At 40.7% G+C, this 16,026-nt stretch overlaps 1 pseudogene; it reads right to left on the bottom strand.

The window, feature by feature from the left end:
* Positions 1–1,698: 1,698 nt before the first annotated feature.
* LOC147996402 (TD and POZ domain-containing protein 4-like) lies at positions 1,699–2,401 on the bottom strand (annotated as a pseudogene).
* Positions 2,402–16,026: the final 13,625 nt, after the last annotated feature.

Raw genomic sequence — 16,026 nt, 5'->3', positions numbered from 1 at the left:
GCCTTGGCAGGACCAAGGGCTTTCTCATCCCATTGGTGCCCAACAAGGCCAAACTATGCTATACATGCAGCTGGAGCTTAGTCTGTGACTAAGGCAACTCTTAAAAGGCCACATTTAATTGAGGATGGCTTACAGATTCAGAAGTTCAGTTCATTATCATCAAGGCTGGAGCATGGCAAGCCCCAAGCAGGCATGGCACAGAAGGAGCTGAGAGTTCTACTTATTTATCTGAAGTCTTCTAGGAGATGCCTCCAGGTAGCATGGTGCTATTAAAGCCCCCACCCACAATGAGATACTTCCTCTAATAAGGCCACCCTTCCTCCAATGAGGGCACACTTTCTTTTTGTAAAATTTTATTTGTCCATGTGTTGTTGATTAAATTTGTTCTTGAACAATTTAATTCATGAAAATAAGTCAGTTATTTTACTGTTACCCATTCCCTCCTGTCTCCCTTTCATTTCTGATACCAGCCCTTCCTCTCCACAAGTCATTTTCTTAGATTCATTAACAATGTTTTTGTTTATTATTGTTTTGTGACCCATTGAATTTTGCCAGGATTATTTGTGTATCTATGGCTTAGGAAATATGCCTTAAAAAGCCTAGTAGGTTTATGTTTGGAAGACAACTAAGGACAAAGATTATCCTTCTGTGATGGTTTGTATGTGCTTGGCCCAGGGAGTGACACTATTTGGAGGTGTGACCTTTATGGGTTATGTGTGGAAGGACGCCCTTCTTAATAGAGCCACTCCCTTGGCTAAGCATATTCAGAACATCATAGCCATGGAGAGCAGAAGGCCTTACATGCTCTGAGTCACCAGTTACAGATGATTGAGAACCTGTATGTGTGTGCTGGGCACTTAACAAGTGTTCTCCAAGAGAGTAAAAATTGTCTAGTATTCTTTCTAGTTCCACAAAATAAATATTACAGTTAGGGTTTCATTGCTGTGAAGAGACACCATGACCAAGACAACTTTTAAAAAGGACATTTAATTGGAGCTAGCTCAGAGTTTCAGAAGTACATTCCATTATCATTATGGCAAGAAGCATTACAGTGTACAAGCTGAAATGGTGTTGGAGGAGGAACTGCGTATCTTGATATGAAGGGAGTCAGGAAGAGATTGTGTGACATTGGTCAGAGCTTGAGCATATACATTATCTCAAAGCCATGCCTGCACAGTGACACACATCCAATTACAAGAGTACACTTCCTCCAAAGGGGCCACAGTTCCAAATAGTGACACTTCCCATGGCCCATGCATATTCAAACCACCAAACTCAGTTTTTAATAAAGAAAGCCTTCTCTTCCTGTCCCTTCTATTATGACCAAACATTCATGATTGATTTCTCCTCTGCTCTTGACCCTGGATATCTGTTCTGCTCAGTCCAATACACACAGGTTTCTCTGAAGAAACCCTTTTGGGCAGTGCTTCACGCTAGTTCCTAAGTTGAATCCCAGATTGCAATTCAGCAGACATAAGTCAAACAACAATATCAACAGGGTAGATTTCAGTTAGTGTCCCAGACTCTAGTGTTGCCCCTTTCACCACCAAACATTCCAATATATTTAGAGCTCTTGTAAGTTGTCCTGACCCACCCTGTTGCCCCTGAATTCCAGTGTAAATGCTACAGCAGTTCAATTGTGTAACCATGAGTTAATAGGACCAATATTGGTTGTTGATGTTGGAAGACATGTGTAGGTCATAGGTGACATGCTCTTAAAGAACACTTAAGACATTTCAGGTAGAAGGCCCAGGAAACACTCTTTGTAGAAGACAGACAGTGGAATACTTGAGACACCAAGTGGGGATGTGACTCCATTTTTAACTTCTATCCTGAGGTCTCAGAGACCTCAGAATTATGAACTGTAATGTCTTTAGCTGCTCTGTCCTGTGGAGGTCAGCCAGGATGAGAGTGTGTGCAGCATTCTCCACAGAGAGCATCCTCTAGAGTGCATCCTCACATGTGGCCTTCAAGTTTCCTAGGCCATACTTGAGAGCAACTGCCAGCACACCAGTAGCCATGGAGTGGCTGTGGATGTGTGGTGCTTTCCCGGTGTAAATGAAACTCATCATCTCCTTGGAGATTTGGGGATCCAGGTCATAGTCTCATCTCAGTTCTTTAGGCTCTCTTGTATTTCATGTTCAAACATGACTCTGAAAATTGGATAGTGAGCTGCTGGGATGGCCTTTTGAGCCATGAATTCATGGCAAGTTACCACCAGACAGCAGTCTGTGAAGAGGGAATTCTCTCACAGCTCTTCAACATTATCTGCCGATATGTATCTTGGAACCTTGAGCAAAGGTCTTGTGTTCTCTCCAGACATACAAAAGGAGCCTTGGACCGGACTCACATTGCAGAGGAGGGTGGTTTGTCATCCAGTCATAGCGAATGGGTTTGAGACAAAGAGGAAATCTCAAAGGATGGACTTTTTGTATCCATAGGCTTGGTGTGGCAGCAAATGGTAGACACCTGTGCTCTTTGCATTATTGCATTTTCCCCATTGGCATTTAAGATACAAAATCAATCTTTGCCCAAACTGGGCTCTTTTCATAGCTGAACAACATCAGGTAAAGTGATAGGTAACCTTTGCTTTCTTCATCAACCCTGTTTGGGTATATTTTCAAACACCACATCACTTTGTTATTGGCAGCTGATAAGAACATTGGGCTTGTAATATATTATTCCATTCCCTCAACAAGAAAAGAGAATTTGCTAATGGACCACCTGTAACAGAATTTTTCATCACTCCTGTGTGTGTCATACCAATTCTTGACATCCAGGTCCCCTGACATTTCTGCTTGAGGTACTTTGAATGTAAAACAGGAACCTGAAAAGTAGAACTCAAAATTATTTACTCTTTATCCTACAGTTATCAATATTTTTAGATTTAAATTTTAATTTCTCCTAAATTGCCCCTCTATTTTGTTGAAAACTTGTATCTCTCTAAAAATTTCTGTCTAGACTTCAATATTAGTTTTAGAGAAAACAATCCAGGCTACTGTAGATGTTAAATCATTTTGAATCTCTCTCTCTCTCTCTCTCTCTCTCTCTCTCTCTCTCTCTCTCTCTCTGTCTCTCTCCCCTCCATTCTCCTCTCTATTCAACTCCACTTCTCATGCTGTAGAACAACTCTATTTTAAGTCTGTCATATGCCTGGTACCTCACGGGGAAGAGATGCCTCAGCCTGGGCCTGTCAGGGTACCACTCCCACACACACCATACATCAACTCTAACAAACATATCTAATCATCATGTAGCTCTCTAAACCTATCTTTCTGAAAACCAGCAAATTGTTAAGCTCTGTCTTCCAGACTGGTCTGGGTAAACATTCTCTGGTCACAGGAAAGGTCTGTTGAGTTTGCAGTCACCCTGTGGTGTCCTTATTGATGGAAACATTCATAGTCTTTATGCTGAATCCCCATTTCAGCACATTTTCCGTTGAGTGAAATTTTCCTCTCTCTTCTGCATCATTTCCTTTTCTCACTGCTGCAAAACCCCAGTCCCGAATGAAACATTCACCACACTGCCCACTCTGGCACTGGCCTGAGCTCAGACCCCAATTCATTGCTTGACGACTTGACCATCTGACCTTCTGTTTTTCTAGTTATTAATTTATCCTCAGCATGCTGGTGGGGGTGATTAATAAATGTCATTTCACCTAGAAGTGTATGTTTTTGCACCCACTTGTAGGCTCCCTACTGAGAATGCCCTCATCTTAAATGCTTCTAAATTCACAAGGTAAATTTGGCCACAATCTATGAAACAATAAGTCTACATTGCCTTTTAAATGCACTTAAAAAAATAAAACTTTTACAATTTTCTAGTCAGCCATCCAGAAGAATGGAAAGATTTCTATGTAGGCTCCCCCACCACCTCCATCACTTGCTACTTTATTTCTTTGCTCTCTCTCCTTCGTATAGACACAGTGACAAGACTGCCTAGATTGTGGTGTGATAACCACTGAGAAAGAGTGCTCCTTGCCTTGCCAGTGCCCAGGCTCAGGCTAGACTGTTGTTAAACTGAGGACACAAGAGATTTAATTGTCTCATATTTCCAAGGACAAGGTGAGTCATTTTTCCATTGTTCCTACAGAAAAAAGCTTTTCCTCTTTTGGGCCTAATAGACACACTGATTCTGCCCAAGTTGCAATGGAGACCACAGGCACCTGGAAAAAGTGTCTGGGTGGTAGACTATTGATCAATGTCTGTTATTTTAATTAACAACATTTTGATTATAATTTATTTCCCCCAATTTTGGACTACATTGGTAGGTAAGCTAAGTACATGCAGAAAACAGACCTCTAGCTCCTTACCTCAAGGTAATCTACCAGCTTATTATCTCAGTAATCAATTTGTGAACTAGTTATAACTACCAGATCTCTTAGCAAAAACAGACAGGTTTGCCTTACTCACAGGCTTCAGGATAGATGATACACAAGTTCAAATGTAACCTTTCACATATATAACCTTCTGTTACTTTCTTTGCTAAACTCAGTTCCCCATGACTAAGAGCTCCATATATTCCCTGCTAGTTAGGGCACTGTCCTAATATGAACCGTTAGAGTTCTTATAAATTAGCCTAATCCTAATAAACATTCCACTACATGATCCAACTTTTATTTGTTTTTTGTTTTTTGTTTTTGTTTTTTTTTTTCGGAGCTGGGGACCGAACCCAGGGCCTCTACCGCTGAGCTAAATCCCCAACCCTGATCCAACTTTTATTACAAGGTCACACTTTAAGTTTCCTTAGATTGCCCTTAAACTAAAGACTTAAAATGTTTCTTGTGTTAAATCTCTACTACCTAGCTGTCATAGTTACAAATATGCTTCCTTTGGTTACCTTTTAACTATAGACTGAAGATGTTTCTCATTCCAAACTGTATGTTCGATTTTCATATTCAGAAGGTTGTTAAATTATCCAGTTTTCTTTGTCTTTTCAATAATTACTTCAAAATGTTTCTAATTATACTAAATTTATATATATTCAGTCTCCTAGACTGAAGTAAAAGCCCTTCTCTCACCTGTTCCAGGAAAGTTTTTGTCTTCCCTTAGCTCACCTTAAAGACTGTTCACTCTGTTAACAAATGTATCTCTTTTATAAACTTATAAACCCCAAGAAACACAATCAGTCCTACCTCCCATGGACCAAACAGATTCCACCTGGATAAGTAACCTGTTAATCAATGGCCTAAGTTCCCACTTGTGACTTATTCTAGAGGGTGGGATTCCTCTTCTATTCTCTGGGATAGAAACTCCCCTCACACCAACTGCCAATACCTAAAGGTTTCAAATGTACACCTAAAACAATTCTTTTCTCCCAAAAGCACTTAACTTTATTCTCTACTATGCCTAATTTACTAGTTCTACTAGCACACACACACACACAGACACACACACACACACACACACACACACACACAATTACACACACATAGATAAACACACAGACACACATACCCACATACCAACACACAGACACACACAGGTAAACAGAGAGAGAGAGAGAGAGAGAGAGAGAGAGAGAATGTTTTAGTATCTTGTCAGGTCCAGGAGTTACTCAAAATCAACATTCATGACAGTTCCAGAGAAGCAACCTGCATGATCCATTCTACTCTCACAGACACAGATGCTTCAACTGAACCTGCTCCTTCTACCTATACATGGTTCCATAGGCTCTTGATAGCAAGGAAACAGCAAACTCTTCTAAGACTGTATCAACATTCCCATCCATATATTCTTTGGTTCCCCAAAGACATAACAACCAAAAGTCAGCAGGAAGCAGCTTAAGATTATGATGACTCTATTCCTGCTCCACCATCCATCTCTCTGCAATATTTACTTTTATTTTAAATTAATCAAAGATGAAGGAATGTTAGCATTTGTTCTAGGTTCTACCCAACAGTTACCTGGCAACCGCCTGATAGGCCTGACTCACTATAATAGAGGCTGTTTGCCACCTTCTTGCTTTTATTTTCTCTTACTCTTACTCTCTTGAGTCTATCATCCCTTTCTTCTTCTCTCTCATTCCTCCCCACACCCCCGTGCTTTCTACATGTGTTCTTGGCCAGCTTCTCTGATTCTTTTTCTCTTGCCTCTTCTCTCTCTGTCTTTTTCTGCCTCTACTCCCTTCTCTTTCCTACTCAGTCTCGCTTCCTTTGCTCTCAAATAACTTGATTCTATCCTTAACTACATATATGTGTATATATATATATATATATATATACATATATATATATATATATATTTGTCCAATGTATCTATCTACATAGTATATACAAACTTCCAACAAACTCAATTCTGTATAACGGCTGGTACCACAGGGGAAAGAAATACCTTAGAATGGGCCTGGCAGGGTACCCCTCCCACTCATTCCATACCTGTTTCTAACAATCATATTCTGGCTCTCTTTTCATAAAACACAACACTTATGGTATCAAACTATGGATGAGCTTCAGAAATGTTATACATTCTGATTTCAAGAATATTGTCTTAGTCAGGGTCCTGTAGAAAATGTACAGAATGAACTCCTCTATATATAATAGAAAGTGGAGGGAGTCTACTTCTTTTGGGAAAGAAGTGTTTTTGGGTCAATATATGCAAAAATCTTTTATCTGATTTGAAAATGAAGAGACTGATTTGTTATGGATTCACACTCCTTAAGCCAATGGATGGCAAACTTCCTAATGGTGTGAGCTTTTAATACATTTCTTCATGTTGCGGTCAATCAGAACCATTAAATTCATTTTGACTACTTCATAACTGTAATATTTGCTACTGTTATGAATCACACTGTAAATAGCTGGTATACAGGGTTTCTAATATTCAACATTTATGAAAGTGTCATGGACCAAAGAGTATGGATATCCACAGGTTGAGAAAACATGACTTGAGGCCAGGCTGTGAGCAAACCAGGGGAACTGTCTCTAAATCTCTCACTTCATTTCCCATAGACCAAATCCCACACTCTCAACCCCACCTATAGTACACCAACTGTGGGTGTCTTCACTTCCCATTTTATCATATCCTGTATATCCCACAGGTCTTCCCCTTCTAACTTTCCTCCCCCCACTCTTTACTCTGTCCCAGCTTCCAAACAAGGTATGCACCCCTGCTAACACAAATGGCACACTTTCCATGGAAACAGAGGGCTAAAGCCATTTCCTCAACTCTTTGCTCACCCACTTACAATTTCCCCATTCCATTCTCAGGTCAATAGCAGGAAATATGCTGTGCTTTTTCGTTCCTGTAAACCACCAACCCCAGTGGATCAAGAAGAACATTTTCCCCAATCTTCCTTTCCCCATCTCAGCCCATTATCTCACCCCCCAACCCCAGCAAACATTAAATAAGAATAGAGCAAAAGAACAGGGCAGTAAAATAGGTTGGACACTGAAGAACCTCATCATATCCTTCTCCATGCTAACTTCAATTCCTTAGTCTCATCTATAAAGCTATATCATTACACCAGCTTTCTTTTCTGCCTTCCTACACCTCCTGTGAATCCCAGAGAAAATTCCTTTTTAAGCTCCTCCACACAACTCCTTGCTGTATTCTAGTCCCCAACTCCAGCATGTACTCATTGATAACTCGCTGAACAATCCTTAAAGGGAAACATGGAAGCTGCTTGTAGATCTTCCCCTCTCCTTCAGTTCTTATACATCTGCAACTACAAGTCTAATCCCCAATTCTACAGCAAACCTTCTGGAAGACCTTTTTTCACTGTCTCCCCCAACTCCAAGGAGACAAAATAAGCAGATTCTAGTTGAATCTCCTCCCTCCTGTGAACTCCTTAAGACTCCTAACCTACGCCCATTCCTAAGTGTTATCTCCCTGTACACAGAAATATGAAACTACCAGGGACCAAAACTATTGGGTCCAAAGAAAAGTTCCTGCCTGACAGCAGTGATGGCTGCTCTCAGTTGTCAACTTGACTGTATCTGGAATCAACTACAATAAAAAACTTAAAAAGATATTGTAAAAATATGAAGAGACAATTAGGTCTAGGCCTAGTAGTACAGGGCTTTAATCACAGTATTCAGGAAACAGAGGCATGCAGATCTCTGAGTCTAAGATCAGTTTATAGAACAAGTTCTAAGATAGCCAAACCTAGGCAGTGAAAGATGTAGTAATAGACAAAGACAGCATGTTCCAGTCCCAGCAAGCAGCAGCAGTGAGCAGCTTGGGCTATGAGGCTCTAGGTTAGAATCACCTTTTGATCAAGGTTTATTGTTGTTGGTTCTTCCAGCACCAAGCCTGCCTGTATGATGACATTCTCCCCACTATGATGATAGTGGACTGAACCTCCCAAAGGGAAAGCTGGCCACAGCTCAATGTTTTCTCTTGTGAGAATTGCTTTAGTCATGATACCTCTTCACAGCAATGAAACACTAGCTAAGACAGCACACTTCCATCACACACTTCAAAAATTCAGAGTAGAAACAGAAGACAAGGAATAGAACTGTAACCCAACCAAGAGAAATGTAGAAATTGGGTCTAAATCTTTAACCATTGCAATCCCAGTACCTTAGAAGCTAGCATAAGCAACACAATCAATAATGCCCAGGGTTACATGTCTACATTGCAGCCCAGAAATCCTAACACAGCAGTCCCTGAACATTCCAAGATGGTTGAAGCATAAGAAAAGACATTAAAACAATCTAAATGAAGGTGACAGAGGTAAATAAGCAGAGAATGAAGAAATCCCTTAAACAAATTCACCATAACACACACTAACAGTGTGCGGAAAGAAATCAATAAAAAAACAGTGGAAGGAAATTAAGAAAAAAATTTAAGGCCAGAAAATAGAAATAGAATTGATAAGCACATACATACTGAGGGAATTCTGGAAATGAGGAATTTAAAATTTCAATGCACCGAATTACTGAAATTAAGAGTTGATTCTTTGAGAAAATCAACAACATCAATAAATCCTTTTCCAAACTAACAAAAATACAAAGAGAGAATATACAAATTCACATAATCTGAAGTTAAAGGTGAGACATAATAACAGACTCAGAAAACCCAGAGGCTCACAAGGTCACACTTTTACAAACTGTGCTTTACCCCCTTGGAAAATCTAAAATAACTTGATAGTTTTCTTGATAGGTAATACTTATCAAGGCAAACCACAGTGAAATGGTCAATTAAACAGACATAACTCCTATTAAAATAGAAGCAGTCAACAAAAGTCACCTTACCTGCCCCACTTCCAAACAGTATCCCAAACTCCTCTTAACTTCTTGTTGCTGTGTATAAGCCTCCTACTCAGGGGGCATTTCTGTGCCTCACCAGAAACCATGAGATGAGCAGTATTCCACCTTCTCACAGACACAGTCCACTCTCTCAATGGCCCTCCACTCCATGAATATCCCTAATCCCTCTTTTCCTCCTCTTCACTGTGTCCCAGTTCCCAAAGAGGACTTAGACGCCCTGGATGTACATGTTTACCTGACCCTGTCCACCCTCACTTAGGAGGCTCAATGGTGCAATTTCCTTAGACACAATAGGGCTATTGCACACACTCCTACCCTCTCTTCCTTCCTTCCGTTCAGAGTTGCTTGTCATCCCCCAGCTCCCTTAGATCCTTGGGACATTTGTAACTCCCTGTGCTTTCCTGACCCTTTAATGTGGATGAGACCACTATTCTAAAGATTGGTTTTTTCATCTTTGCCTTCTGCCTCCATAAATGCCCTGGTGCCAGATGCCTCATCTCTCCTCGGGGTTAGCCAGGCTAAGACCCTGAGCTCCATTGAAACAGTTGAAATCCCATTGTAAACCTTGAGTTTTCCTCCAGTCTAACCTGGGTCCATGGAGTCTCCCCTGACCATGCAGTGAAATCCTATTCCAGGCTCCACTTTTCCACAGGAAAGGTGTTTTCCATGCTATCTCACTCATTTTAGAGATACCTTTTAGAAAAATGTACAGATTATTTAGGTTGCACCTGATCTGAATATTCCTAAATTTATTCACTCTTGCAATAGAATTTGAACATAGTAGCCCTTGAATAATCAATCTAATGGCACCTAATAACACTCTAGATCCTAATATTATTAGGGGCTTTTACAGATAGTATAGGTGACCATGGAAGCGGAAAGAGATTCACTATTTCTTATTTTTCTTTTTTTATTACATATTTTTAAATTTACATTTCAAATGTTATCCCCTTTCCCTGTTTCCCTGTCCATAAACCCCCAACTCATTTCTTCATACCACTTGTTCTATGAGTGTGCTCCTTCACCCAACTACTCACCCTTCAGCTGCCCTGCCCTGACATTACCCTACACTGGGGGTCCTGCCTTGGCGGGGGCCAAGGCCTTCTTCTCCCACTGGTGCTCAACAAGGCCATCTTCTGCTACATATGCAGCTGTAGCTATGGGTCTGTCCATGTGTACTTTTTGGGTTGTGCTTTAGGTCCGGGGACATTGGTATTGTTGTCCTAATGGGGTTGAAAACCCCTTCAGCTCCCTCAATCCTTTCTCTAACTCCTCCAACAGGGACCTGGTTCTCACTTCAATGATTGCCTGCTAGGATTCTCCTCTGTATTTGTCAAGCTCTGACAGAACCTCTCAGGAGACAGCTATATCAGGCTTATGTCAGTTGGCAGTTCTTGGCATCAGCAATATTGTCTGGGTTTGGTGGTTGTATGTATATGGGATGGATCCCCAGGTGTGGCAGCCTCTAAATGACCATTCCTTCAGTCTCTGCTTTAAACATTATTTCCATATCTCCTCCTATGAATATTTTTGTTCCCCTTTTAAGACGGACTGAATCTCCCACACATTGGTCATCCTTCTTTTTGAGCTTCATGTGGTCTGTGGATTTTTAACTTGGGTATTTCGAGCTTTTGGACTGATATCCACTTAGCAGTGAATGCATACCACCTGTGCATTTTTGTGATTGGGTTACCTCACTCAGGATGATATTGTTTAGTTCCATCCATTTGCCTATGAATTTCATGAAGTCATTGTTTTTAATAGCTGAGAAGTAATCCATTGTGTAATTGTACCAAAATTTCTGTATCCAATCCTCTGTTGAGGGACATCTGGGTGCTTTCCAGCTTCTGGCTATTATAAATAAGGCTGCTATGAACATAGTGGAGCATGTGTCCTTGTTACATTTTGGAGTATCTTTTGGGTATATGCCCAGGAGTGGTATAGCTGGGTCTACAGGTAGTACTATGTCCAATTTTCTGAGGAACCTCCAGAATGATTTCATAGTGGATGTAGCAGCTTGCAATCCCACCAATAAGGGAGGAGTGTTCCTCTATCTTCACATCCTCATCAGCAACTGTTGTTACCTGAGTTTTTGAACTTAGCTCTTCCTACTGGTGTGAGGTGGAATCTCAGGGTTTTTTGATTTGCATTTCCCTGATGACTAACGATGCTGAAATTTTCTTTAGGTACTTCTCATCACTTCGAAATTCCTCAGCTGAGAATTCTCTGTTTAGCTGTTTTCGAGTATTTATCATAAACCTGAAACACCTGGCAGAAGAAATAGTAAAAACATGCCAGTTTTGTCAACAAGTGAATGCCTGCCATACCAAGGTAGAGAAAGGTAAAAGACCTAATGGAAGCAGGCCAGGAGTTTTTTTGGGACATAGATTTTACTGAGATTAAGCCTGGGAAATATAGCTACAATTATTTGCTAGTTTCTGTAGATACATTTTCAGGATGGATGGAGGCCTTTCCCTCCAAACATGATACTGACATGGTGGTGGCAACGAAGTTACTAGAAGAGATTTTTCCCAGGTTTGGAGCACCTAAGGTAATAGGATCAGACAGTGAGCCTGCCTTCATACCTCACATTAGTCAGGCTCTTGAAATGGTCTTGGGGAATAATTGGAAACTCCATTGTATATCTTGTCCCCAGAGTTTGGAGCAGGTAAAAAACCTAATTAAAAGTCTAAAAGAGACCTCAAATAAATTAGCCTTGGAGACCAGTGGTAACAGGATGATAGTCCCTCCCTTTGCCTTATATTAGATATATATGGTGTTCTAGCCCCTATTCTATGCAGCCTACACTTGGCAGCTATTACAGAACTGAAAAATGATAATTTAATATTTAAAGTCACAACTACCCAATAGGCTCATGAATATGTTTGGCCTAAATTATGTGTCCTCTAGAAAGCAGGCCAGGTTCTAGAACCACACAAGTCAAAAGGGTCTATATGAAGAGATTTCATCAAGGTGCATCTAAACCCAGGTGAAAAGAACTACAATCACCATCTGGGTTTACTATCACCACACCAGACTTGCTTCTCCAATGAAGGAGACTGCCTGGCTCCAGCTGTACCAAAATAGAGGGTTCAAAAGGACACCAACCACATCAAGTTCAAGTTGACTCATTCTCAGTCCCGAGTCTATTGTCCCTGCTTAAATATATGTCTATATGTACTGTGTGTCTTATATCCCCCGTTTTAAAGGTACTTTTATTTCTGACTTTTGGCCCTTAGATTCTTGCTTAAGAGAAAACACAGTCTAGTTAATGATCTTAGGGCAACACTGTATGCAGCTAGTAGCAGAGAAGCAAGATTATAAAGTTCAGGATTGAAGCTATGCTAAAAGAAAAGTGGGGAATGAAAGAGCCAGAGTTGAGGCCAATCTAGGGCCAGTGGGAAATTTCCCACCACAAACCTCCAAGCGGAAGGACCCCTCCAAGCACAAGGAAGAAAAAGGCTGGTTTTGTTCCTGGAACAGCTGTAAGCCAAATTGTCACACAAAGCTACCTGTGGCTTCCAACCAACACTCCTTTGGGAAACTCTTGAGTGGTACACTGAATTCAATCTGAAAGTTGTTTCAATCCACCAAGTGTGCATTCTACCCCGCCTAGTTACCACTATGCAAACTCTGCCCCAATTGTTTGAATTCTGCCCCAATTGTTTGCAAGGCATAAAACTCCCTGCCAGAGTGTGCTCAGGGTCATCTCCCCTTGAAGTGGGAGGACCCCGACATGTTGGGAATTAAATTCTTACTGCTATTGCATTGATCACTTCCACTGTGAGTCTCATTCAAGAGGTGGTGGAAGAGGTTCCAGTCATACCTCGCAATGGAACAGCAAAAAGCAATTATTTTGCTGATATCCAACATGCAGGAGTCTTCAATACATCAGGAAGGAAGAAGGAGGTGTTTGCTCTATGGATTTATTTTAAAGCCTATTAGGGTAAGGGTGGGTGACATTTATCTTTCTTTGCCTTATTTGGTTGGCTTTATCTCCAGGAGTATGGGTGCCTTAGGTATTACTCAAGGTTCTGGCAAGTTTTGGGTATTTTTTAAAGAATCATTGGTGATTAACTACTTTGGGCTTAGGCTTGGCTTAGGTCAGGTGGTGGACAGCTCCTGGCAGCTCCTGATTGGCTGCCCACGAGGGGTGGTTTCTTCTGGCACTGACTTGTTTTGGACTTTCTGTTTCTGGGCAACAGATTCTCAGGCTATGTATTTTAGTAGGTTTAAATACTTCTGACAAAATGGAAGAGTCAGGAAATAGGTTATGTCATTTATTAAAGGTATACATGCCATACCCCATCTCCCACAGCCTTTATTGAGATTTGCAAAGTTGAATTCAGCTGTAAATAGAATAATATCAGGTTTGGCATTCATAAAAATACTGATTGAGTATTTGGCTTTTGAAAATGCTAACTCAAAGTGCAAAAGTGTGATTAGACTTTTTTATCTTTATTAACTTGGGTATTTCTTATTTACATTTCGATTGTTATTCCCTTTCCCAGTTTCTGGGCCAACATCCTCCTAACCCCTACCCCTCCCATTCTATATGGGTGTTCCCCTCCCCTATCCCCCCATTACCACCCTACCCCCAACAATCACTTCACTGGGGTTCAGTCTTGGCAGGACCAAGGGCTTCCCCTTCCACTGGTGCCCTTACTAGGCTATTCATTGCTGCCTATGAGGTTGGAGCCCAGGGTCAGTCCATGTGTAGTCTTTAGGTAGTGGCTTAGTCCCTGGAAGCACTGGTTGGTTGGCATTGTTGTTCATATGGGGTCTCAAGCCCCTTCAAGCTCTTTCAGTCCTTTCTAAGATTCCTTCAGTGGGGTCCCGTTCAGTGGTTTAATGATGTCATTCGCCTATGTATTTGTTGTATTCTGGCTGTGTCTCTCAGGAGAGATCTACATCCGGTTCCTGTCAGCCTGCATTTCTTAGCCTCATCCATCTTATCTAGTTTGGTGGTGGTATATGTATGGGCCAAATGTGGGGCAGGCTCTGAATGGGTGTTCCTTCTGCCTCCGTTCTAAACTTTGCCTCCTTATTCCCTCCCAAGGGTATTCTTGTTTCCCTGTTAAAGAAGTAGTGGAGCATTCGCATTTTGGTCATCCTTCTTGAGTTTCATGTGTTCTGTGCATCTAGGGTAATTCAAGCATTTGGACTAATAGCCACTTATCAATGAGTGCATATCATGTATGTTTTTCTGTGATTGGGTTACCTCACTCAGGATGATATTTTCCAGTTCCATCCACTTGCCTATGAATTTCATAAAGTCCTTGTTTTTGGTAATGGAGTAGTATTCTGTTGTGTAGATGTACCACATTTTCTGTATCCATTCCTCTGTTGAAGGGCATCTGGGTTCTTTCCAGCTTCTGGGCTATTATAAGCAAGGCTGCTATGAAAATAGTGGAGCATGTGTCTTTGTTATTTGTTGGAGAATCTTTTGGGTATATGCCCAAGAGAGGTGTAGCCGGGTCCTCAGGTAGTTCAATGTCCAATTTTCTGAGGAACCTCCAGACTGATTTCCAGAATGGTTGTACCAGTCTGCAATCCCACCAACAACGGAGGAGTGTTCCTCTTTCTCCATGTCCTCGGAGGTATGTATGTATGTATGTATATATATATATATATATATATATATATATATATATATATACATATATGGAATATGTTTGCAATTATTTAATGTGCATTTGTGTATCAGAGTTCAGGAGGAAAATTGATCTGTGATTTGTTGTATCAGGCTAACTGTAGTCTCATAAGATAAATTGGGTAATGTTCCTTCTGCTTCTATTTTAAGAAATAATTTGAAGAGTATAGTCAATAACTCCTCTTGGAATATCTAGTAGAATTTTTGTGAAAATTATCTGGTCTTGGGCATGTTTTGATGTGGTGTCTTTTAATGGCTGCTGCTATTTTACTGATAGTCTATCACTATCAGTACATAGGAAAGAGAGTTGGGCTTGAGTACATGCAGATTTCCCCTGTAAAGATTCCTGGGGTCTCTGCTTCAACTTAGGGCTCCACCTTCATCTTTTTTTTCTTTCTTTTTTTTTTCGGACCTTGGGACCAATCCCAGGGCCTTTCACTTGCTAGGAAAGTGCTCTACCACTGAGCTAAATCCCCAATCCCTACTATCAGTACATGAGAATCACAATGCAGTTTAAACCAGAGTACTGTTTCCCTTGCAATCTTAGGTGTCCTTCATTTGGTGCACACCTGGTAATAATTGAAATGCTAGCTTGGGGCCTTTTTCTTTTGATGAGTATGTAATATCCTTTACCTACCTATTTTTTCTGAATAGTTTTCAGCTAAAATCTATTTTTAGTTTGATCTTAAATGTCTACAACATATTGCTACTTAGGTCCATTTGCTTGGAATAGCCTTTTTCTAACCCTTTATTCTGAGGTACTATCTATCCTTGAGTTGTGTTTCTTGGATCAGCCAAAGGAGTGAACCTGTTTTTACATGTACTCTGTTACTCTATGTCTTTATATTGGGGAGTCAAACTGCTGATACTGAGAGATATCAATGACCAATAGTAGATCATTTGTATCTTATTATTCTCTTGGTGGTGGTCTTCAAGTGGTGATATATCTATGATGTGTGTGTGTGTGTGTGTGTGTGTGTGTGTGTGTGTGTGTGTGTGTGTGTATTTCTCTGTGTTTCTATCAGATTTTTCCTGAAAGAAACAGTGATTTTTGTCTGATATAAGCCATGTCTCCCTGACATGGCTTAAGAATTTGCCCTATCCTGTTTCAAGAAATCTGAATAATTTTGGCTCTGTCATATCCTCCTAAAATAATCCCTTA

This window comes from Rattus norvegicus, chromosome 2, assembly GCF_021556685.1.
Source record: "Rattus norvegicus strain SHRSP/BbbUtx chromosome 2, alternate assembly SHRSP_T2T, whole genome shotgun sequence".
NCBI classification, from domain to species: domain Eukaryota; kingdom Metazoa; phylum Chordata; class Mammalia; order Rodentia; family Muridae; genus Rattus; species Rattus norvegicus.
The sequence above is the reverse complement of the archived record's forward strand: the minus strand, read 5'-3'. Positions and strand labels throughout refer to the sequence as shown.